This window comes from Convolutriloba macropyga, chromosome 13 (genome assembly GCF_964194025.1).
Source record: "Convolutriloba macropyga chromosome 13, txConMacr16.3, whole genome shotgun sequence".
Taxonomy (NCBI): Eukaryota; Metazoa; Xenacoelomorpha; order Acoela; family Convolutidae; genus Convolutriloba; species Convolutriloba macropyga.
Window position 1 is genome coordinate 38,746,428 of NC_134480.1, and position 9,885 is coordinate 38,756,312.

Sequence of the window (9,885 nt, forward strand, 5' to 3'; positions counted from 1 at the left end):
CCCTTTTTATGCTCATCCAAAAGAACGCGAATAGAAATACTGATCTTACCAAGAGACACGAAACCATTAAACATCTTGAGGTCAGAGTGCTGCTTTTTTAGTTCCTTGATTTAATTCTCATTTGGATTGGCTTCGCTTCACAGAGCAGTTCTGAGAAGTTGCAGCTGTGCCCTGCACGCAATATACGTTTGATGGTCTAATTGTTTGATCCATCGTCCATGTTCGGCTGAGGGTTAGGTTCGGATTTATTATACAGAGGCTCAGAGATATATCTGATCTATTCGTGCTTACGGCAACCGGGGAAAGGACACTGTGAAGGGCTTCGGCGAACTGCTCCCCTGTCTTGTTCTTACTGAGCATGAAGAACGAGAGCTTCCATGTAACAACCTTGCGGTATATTTTGCGCAATGTTACAGCGTGATGAGGCTGAAAGTTGCCCCAAAAATTATCCGATGGTGCGGCGACGGAGCGTTTGGGGGCGTGCAATGTTGCAAGATCTATGAGTTCAGTGTCGGGAGCGGTCAAAGCATTGTGTGGTGCCGGCGCTGCAATTTCTGTTTCAGTGGCTGCGCTGAGGTCAGAGTAGCTTATGCAGCTGAAAGCTTTGGTCAAATCTTTTGTTGCAGCTAGACCACTGCATTTCACTTGAAAATATTTATAACACGTATGACACCAGAAAACTCCTCTACGTAGGGGAGCTATGGACTTGGAGTGGAGACGGCTGCACTGGGGTGGACTAGATTAAGTTCATTACAGGAGCGTAATGACAGCAACGATATTTATAGTTTTAAATGAAGTTAAACAGAAATGTAGTGAAAACATGGTTTCCATGAAAGGAGAAGTGCGCGGTGTCTCTGCAGAACAGGTTAAGATCAAGTACTTTTCTGAATAAGGTTGAAACAATAAACAATTTTTGGGCACAAAAATCAATATAATTATACAAAGCGTAGTTAAGCGAACTGGTTTTCTTAATAATGAGGCGATTACAGCTGGTGGGCATAACTTTGGAAACAATCAAACCATTTGGCCTAATTTTAACAATAATGACCTAAATGAGGAGCTTACAAGGCTCTTTGAAGGTTCCAATACTACTACGGTGACCATTGAAGCCAGCAATTACTACAACAGTGTTCAGCTTCTGATTTGGGTATTGATTGATAAAATCACAAAGATCTACCAGTTTAGCAACTCAATAGGAGTGAACACAGCTCTGTAAATGACCCTCGTCTATATATTTGGTAGAATAAGTACCCAAGACCAAGTCCGAGCAGCTGGATGGGAGAAGGTTGGCATCAAAACGTCCCATTCACGGAGCCTGCTAACGATCAAAACACAAGAAATTTCTTCTAAAAATGAAATCAGTTAGAATGATGCGACCTGATGTGATAATGGAAGATGGTTGGCATCAAAACATCCCAATTAAGGAGTCCGCTAACGTTCAGAAATCCTGACTCTCAATCAAGTGCCTCAATTTTCGTTTACAAAAAATGCGAATCTGATTTTTGGATGCAAGCCTGTAATCATGCCAATTTATTTAACGATTTTTAAAAAAGTGAAATTTTGTTTATAGAAGATTGCAAGAATAAATTTTTGGATCTGTACTTTCTGTTCTTAGACGATAAAAATGACGAAAATATCTCATGTACATGGAGAATTGTGTGCAGATGTACCAAGCCCAAAGAAGTGAAAAAACTCAATTTCTCTTAAACTGCGAGCTTAGAACTGCTAAAAGTGAGGGTCCCGGGACGCATGAGATTTTGCTCTAAGGTCTACTTTTATTATTTTTACTATTATTGTCCAGGTAGCTTGAAACCACAGTAGCTGTTGGTTTCTTCAAATATTGCATTTCATCGAATTAACATTTTAAAATATTAGTCTATACTGATGTCAAAAGACTCAGTCAATTATAAAAACGTTTAAGAGGGTTCTCGCAATAACTAGCATCATCAGATAAAATGCTACTTAAAGTTATTAATTTTACTGTAAGTTGCATTTTTCTGATTGAAAGAAAAGGTTAATTAAGAAATGCCCAACCCTATCGCTGGGTGAATATTGGCTGGTCCGGGGCCCTCCCAGCTCCACGACTTCATAAAATTGTTTATACTGTTTAAATTCATCAGTAATTTGATCATATATATCAACATTAGCTGAGGAATAAAATAAAATTTATACAGCATTAGGAAACAATTAACAAATGACGAAACTTAATGAGTCAAAAGAACAACCTCCCTTCTTCAACCAAAGCTCCCATGGAAGCATCAATAATTTTGCGCCACCTAAGCGTCCTGGACTCGCGAATGCAAAAGATGGAACTCTTCAGGAGAGCGAAGATGGTTTTTGTTGTTAGATATGATATGATATCATCGTAACTGTCTTCATTTTGCGCAATGAGCTTCCAATGTTTTTATGTTCTTAGTCTCCACACAGGTTTTTAAGCCCCTGTTAAAAATTATAAATTGGAATACAGTACGTTACTTTTCAAAATAAGTACTACCCTCGACTGGGGAGCCCTAAAAACACAAGCCCAGCAAGCTGGAGGGGGGATAAAACAGAATAGAACCGATATGAGCAATAGGATGCCGTGCATTATCTTTTCTTTCTTGCACTTGTTAAGCTTGAAAAACATCGTTGACCTACCAGATTCAGGGTAGCTAGCGGGAATGTTTATGTTATGTTGTCCTTCAACAAGTAGTTTGGACATGAGCAGAATGTCGGTGTACTGTTTGAAGAGCCGAAGTTGTAGTACGTTTAGGAGACATAGCTGTTGGAGGTAGCTTCGATTGGAGGCGTAGCAGACCCAGTTCAGGGCACGTTTTCGAAAGCTTTCAAAGTCTCTGGTTGAACCACGGCTCAACCGTATGCAGTTCATTCCGTAGAGCAGTATCGGCAGAAGAATGGATTTATATAGTCCGAGTTTGATAGACACAATGACTTTCGGCGAAACGTTTCTTTCGGCGAAACGAAGCAGGTAAAGACCCTGTTGGCCTTCTTGAGTCTTCCGGAGATGTGTAGAGACCAATTCATTTCTTTAGTTACAAAAAACCGAGATCTTTGATGGAGTCAGCGCTGTGCAGTTGACTTATGCCTAACATCAGGTCCCCGGAGTAGTGGTGGATTTTACCGGTTTCACTGAACTTTTTCAATTATTCGTAATTTTGTCTTATGCTGACAAACAGAGGAACTGTATACCGCTGTCAGTGGCAATAGTACGAGAGCTGCGGGTGTGTTCCTGATAGAATTGCTGATCACTTCATGTCAAAGAATAATGTCGCGCTTGAAACGAATTGGTTTTCCGGTTAATTCCATTATACATCCCCGGTTTAATGTTGAGATAACCAATAAACCCCCGTTCCTACAATCAAGATAAAAATACCATAATGCGGGTCTATAATTTCATTGGGGCTATAATGGAAAAGACCCGGTTTTCCTTTTCTAAATAATTCATTTGTGTTCATAATTAATATTCGGTGTCAGCAGATGTAGTAGTAGTAGTAGTAGTAGTAGTAGTAGTAGTAGAAGAGAATTCGGGTATGTTTCCCGGGGCTTCAATTTGTGCTCCTGTGTCAATCCAGTTTCAGTTGTCAAGTCTTTTCCAATTGTTACAATTGTCACATCTGCAAATTAGGAGCATTTGTTTTTTAGGATGAATTGAGATGTGAAAAAGTGCCAGTATGCTTTGGTGATAGCGTGTTTGTTTAAGCTGCCTCCAAATTTTTGAATACTTCTATTTACAACGTTGTACAGTTGTTTCGTTCGGTGGAAATAGTTTTCATCGGATTTGAAATGTCGGTTATTTTCAATTTTCATTTCACCTCTACAGTGTTGCCTTGTCCTCTCGTCTTCAAGGGTTTCAAAATTTGTCGGAAGGTCACATTCATTACGTGTAATAGATAGGAAGACAAGAATATTGTGCAGTTCATGTAGAGACAGAGTGGGAGGACTTTTAGGCTAATGAGACGTTTTTTGTAACTTTGAAGTGAAATTCCTAGAATCCATTTAGTGGGCATGATCTGCACTTTTCAAATTTTGTACTTGTTGGTGCGCTTTGGCAACCATGTTTGTAAGCAGTACGTCAGTATTGGAACAATATAACCAGTATAGCAGTTCATTTTGGTTGACGTTGAGCTAGTGGCGGACATATTTCGCTATATTTGAAAAAAGCACTAGTTGCTTTTTGCACTATGTGGTTGCAGTTGCCTTGCCATGAGAGATTTGATGTGATTATTGAACCAAGGTCTTTTTGGGATTCAGTTGGTGTTATTTCCTGGCCACACCTATATGTCGTGATATTACCCTTAACATTTAACAACTTGCATTTGTCCGCATTTAACTCCATTCCATTCACTCGGCACCAATTTTAAATACTTTTTGCAACTCTGTCCAGTTTAGCCTGATCATGAACAATGAACTTATAGTCGTCTGCAAATCCAAAACCCTCAACATTTGGGTTTGCATCTGGCAAGTCATCTAAAAAAATCAAGAACAGTGGTGGTCCAAGTATGGAACCTTGTGGGAGTCCACTTGTTACGTTCTCCAAACTTGAACAACAATTTTCAATTTTGACAAATTCATTTCTATCTTCTAAGTATGAATGCAAGAGTAATAATATATTCCCTCCTACATCAAAACTTTCGAGTTTCTGAATGAGAAGGTGATGTGGTACTTTAACAAAAGCTTTTGCAAAATCTAAGTAGAGAATACTAATGTCGTCCGATGAAATAGTGTCAAATTTGCGATATACTCTGTCGATAAACAGTAGAAACGGAGTGGTTGCCGATCTTTTCTTTCGAAAGCCGAATTGATTTTCGTTTAGTCTGTGACGACAATGAGAATAAATTTCGTCAAAAGTCATTTTTTCAAAGTTTTTGGACATACAACAGAGTAGAGTAATGGGTCTGTAGCAATTCACTTCTGCTTTACTTCCCTCCTTATAGATTGGAGTTCTTTGACTTATTTTCCATTACGAAGGGAATTTTGCGTTATTGGACATTGTTTGAAAAAGAAGGACGAGTGATTTGCTCAGAGTTGCTGAGCAAAATTTAAAAATTATGTTACCAAAGTTATCGTCTTGTTGAGTTGTAGATTAATTGATATATTTGATATCAATTTTTCTGTTATATGCAGAGAATTAAGTTTTCTCTTCAAGACCGTTGGTTTGTAATCAACTTTGTTACTGTACACTTTTTGGAAGAATGAGTTGAAAAGTTCTGCTTTGTGTTGATGGGTTCTAGTGCTCGTGTTTTCATAGTTTACAATGGGTGGTATGGAAGGGCTCTTGGTTATTGTCCTAAGATATTTCTATATATTACTGAACCGTCGCCCTGCGGAAATTTTGGATTCAAAATTTTATTGATCTTTCTCCATTTCAATTGATATTTGTTTCTCAAATCAAATTTCTTCATTTTGAGTGTCCTGCTCAGATTCATTGTCTGCCATCGTTTCTTTTTAGTTTCCAGTTTCTTGATTAGATGGGATGTTGATGGTGCTACACAAGGAGGAAGTGAGGCTCGATGCCGCATGACTTTAGGAATGTTTGCTTTGAGGATCTTGTTTATCCATTTGTACCATTCTTGAACCAGGACGTTCACATTGCTGTAGCAGTAGGGATCAAAAGGTGATTTCATTATTTGCTCGTTTAGGTACTCCCAGTTTGCTCTTTTGAAAGCAAATTTGACATCTCCATTAGATGCATGGGGATGGATGAACGTTCTCAAGTAAGTGCAGATTGGGATGTGATCAGAGCAAGGTTTTTGATATGTGGAAAATTAGAAAAAAGATCATTGTCCAGGTCGCAGCTTATAATTGCGTCGAGGGTGTTGACTAGGACTACATCAAGTTGTCTCTTAGCATTGTTTGAAAAATTTAATTCAAACAACTTTTCAATGAATGCATTCTCATAATCATCACTTGAGCGCATTGATTCCCAGTCAATTTTGGAAAAGTTTATGTCTCCAGTCAGTATCAAGTTTTCACAGATCTGATTTGAGCGTGATTCAATTTCATAAAGTAGGTTTGATAGTTGTCCAGATGACCATATGAATGAACCTCCAGTGGTTTGATTGTAGACACAGCAGATTAGTATAGGTTTTGCTTTTGTGTAGATTTTGATTGCCACATAATCATCATGTACCATGCTCAGGTTTACTTGCTCATGTTCAATCTGATTTCGGATTCCTATTGGAACACCGCCATGTTTAGAAGTGAACATATCTGGGTCCCTATCTTTTTATTTTATGCTGTATTTTGGCAAGAACAATGCAGTATTTGGCACATGTGGTGTGAACCAAGTTTCTGTCAGACAAAGGGGATCGTACTTCATAGTTGTGAATGCGTTTGAAAATGCCATTCTTCTTTCTAGGCTTAGAACGCTTCTGACGTTAAACGTTAGCATTTTGATTGAGGTTAGTCAAGACCCATCTTCATCTTCTGAAGAAGAGTCTTCAGTGTTTGCGTTGGATTCGGTGTTGGTCACCCATGCACCATTTACTTTTACTTCCACTGTTAGATTTCGAATACGATTTTCTTTGCGATCAAATTTATTTTCGTCTATTAGTGTTCGGCGGGTTTTCAGACATTCGTTTTCTTTTTTAGCATCGACTGGTGAAAACTCAGGGCTCACAAAGACTTGTTTGTTGAAATATTTTAAGCGATAAGCAGATTTCAGTACAAGGTCTTCATTGATTGGGATTTCTAGATGTATCAGAAGCGTGCGTGGGGCTGTCTTTGTGGAGTCGTATCTTCCAATGCGGTGAATTTTGCTAAGTTTCTTGTCTTCAATGTTGAGAAAGTCGAGCATCTCTTCTGCAGCCGCCATTTCAGCGTGAATTCGTTCATCGGCCGATTTTGACTTGAGCTCAGGTACTCCACGGACGCAAATACCAAGATCCTCAATTAATTTTGTGCTATGAAATGCTGTTTTAGTCGCAGCTTTGGTTACATTTTCAAGGGAATGGGCGTAACTTTTTGGTTTTTTCAACTCACTGAGGTCAAGTTTTACGGTCTCTATCATTTGGCTTGATTTGTCGATACTTTGAGCAAACATTTTCATTTGTTTTTTGATTTCAATGATTTGATCATCAATGTTAGAGGTTTTAATGTCAATGGCATTGTCTTTGTTATCTTTGCAGTCATTGCAGATGCGAAGGAGATTTTTATCTAATTTGATCAGGACGTTAATGTCGGTCTTATTGAAACCCGTGCATTTAGAAGTCATATGCACAACATTGTGGCAAAAAAAGCACATGAATTTATGCTTTTTCAGTTTCTAATTGCAGGATTTACAAAATTGTGAATCTCTGGGTGACATTTTGGGTAAGCATTGTATAAATTTTTGGGGTTTGCAGTGAACTAATTGAAATAGTGGGAGAACGCGTATTTTTTGGAGTGTACTGCCTATGGGACCAATGCTGGCACCGCCGGCAGACAGCAACTATAAATTTACAAAGTATACAAACTGCTAGTGTCTATGGAACCAACTCTGGCACCGACGGCAACAAAAAGAGGGAGTGTGATGAAGAAATGAAAAACCAAACAACTAAGGAGCCTGTGGAACCAATGCTGGCACCGACGGCACGCTTAGCAAATGATTTTATTTAATAAGTAGACTATGGAACCAATACTGGCACCGACGACTTAAGTAGATGAAAAAGACAAGTTGTCTATGGAACCAATAGTTGCCTCGACGACAAAGAAAGGAAGGACGAGGGTAAGTAGCCTATGGAACCAATACCGGCACCGACGGCTCAAATAGATGAAAAAACGTTACCTTGTATTAGTGGGTTGGATTCAAACAGCCACACTTGCAGAAATTCCTCTCACACTGAAACTCTTCCAGATGACCACCTACGTTCAGGGCAGCCAAACAGTTAACAGAGGTTAGGATTTTCGGCTTTAGGATTGAGTCCAAGTTACTAATGGCTAGTTGATTCAGTTGGACTTTGTCGTTGCTAATGTGTTTTTGGCTGTTGTAGACTTTATGACTGATGCTTCTATACACCCAGTGGGTCTTGCTGGCGTATTTTTGGAGTAAGTTGTTTGTGGTTTGTGTCCGCTTTTTGTTAACAGATGAATCTCCCCGGTTTTCCAATGACGTACACTTTTTTATTTGCAAGCGGAAATAGCTCGTTTGCTAGATTATTGAGTTCCTCGGCTACTTCGTGAGGTTCTTGGGTTGACGGCGAATCGCCTTTGAATAAGTCGTTGCCGCCAATGAAGATAACAATTCGGTCGTAAGCATGAGCTGGTGGGAAAAACTCTGAAAGTTGGCGAATTTGAGCGCCGGGTAGTGATAAAATATTAAAGTTTGGGCAAATGAGATGTTTTATTTTGGAGTCTCCGAGAATTATGTTTTTTGTGGCCGAACTCTTGAAGACGTGATAGCGCATCTGCGAATATACAGCAACAAAAAGTGCCCGTCAAGCTAGGAACGACGGGTCTTTGGAATGTAATCCTGTGGAACCAATGCTGGCACCGGTGGATATGTTTTGTTTAAGTATCTAGCTCAATTTGATCTGAAAATACGCAGTTTGTAAAATAATCTGCTTAAGTAAAAGCATGGTAAGCCATAACACTTCATATATAACAGTAGATTGAGTGGTAGTTGAGTCAATAGGAAAAAGTCTTCAAAGGCGCTTTTGCTCCCTTCTATGTTGGTCCTTCATCGCGTTTGCTCAAAATTTTTCAAGATGATACTGTGAGAACCTGCCAGGCACATTCTCTCAAATAATCTGACAGGCCCATTCTTTGCCGCGGGGCTAGGGGTATTAGCCGACACACATATTAGAGGACCGCCAATTGCCTGACAGATTTCATCAAGACAACGTGAAACAGACCGAAATCAAAACTGTAATTTAAATAGTGTTTTTAGAAGCGTCGCCTTAATTAGGTTCGGCCGTAATAATTTGTTCGGTTGTGATAGATTCACATAAAGTCCCACGGCCGCTGAGGAATGGCCAAATTAGCTAGCAGTAATAGCCAATTAATGTTTGTTTTACATCTTAGGGACGCTAATTTTACCGCTTAATGCACATGTAATTATCGTAAACTGTGGTTTTCGAGTAGTTATATTTGCTCAAAAGTCGGCTAAAAGGTGCGTTGCGTCGGCCAAGAATTTGCATCGGCGAGTTTCTATGTCGGCCAGTTGACCGGTCACGCTTTGCCGCAGCTCTTGTAGCATTGACATCGGACATTGTACAGTTATGATTCATGCAAAAACTTTTTGTCAGTTATCTCATCCATCTTATACTTGAAATTTGGTATTCATTCATTTGGAGTGCCGTCGTTTTCTTCAGCTCTTAATAGAGATGAAAGCACTAGCAAACTCCCAAAAAAACCTTGACATATACAGAACGTCATGAATCTCTACATAGGTCAAGCATCTCAATATCAAAAACAATTAGCCTAATATTTGTGATTAAACTTATAAAATAGCTTATAATGAAAATCCAGGTATCCTGGGTGTCTGAAATCTTGAACGCTTTTTAGAGACCGCTGTAGAATATTGTTCTATACTGATGTCAAATGACAAAATCAATTATAAAAAACGTTTAAAACGTTCTCGCGAGGTCTAGAATTATCATTTTATTACCCGATGATGCTAGACATTGCGAAAACCTTCTTAAACGTTTTTATAATTGACTGAGTCTTTTGACATCAGCGTAGACTAATAATTTAAACTTTTAATTCGCTAAAATGTAATTTTCGATAAAGAAACATTGCTACTGTTGGTTCAATCTACCTGGACAATACTCGAAAACATTCTACCTTTTTCTTCGAACAAGTTCTCGACAGTAGTAAATCCACTTATTAACTTATTAATTAGAATCTGGACAAATTTACAAACTGCGTATTTTCAGATCAAATTGAGCTAGATACTTAAACAAAACA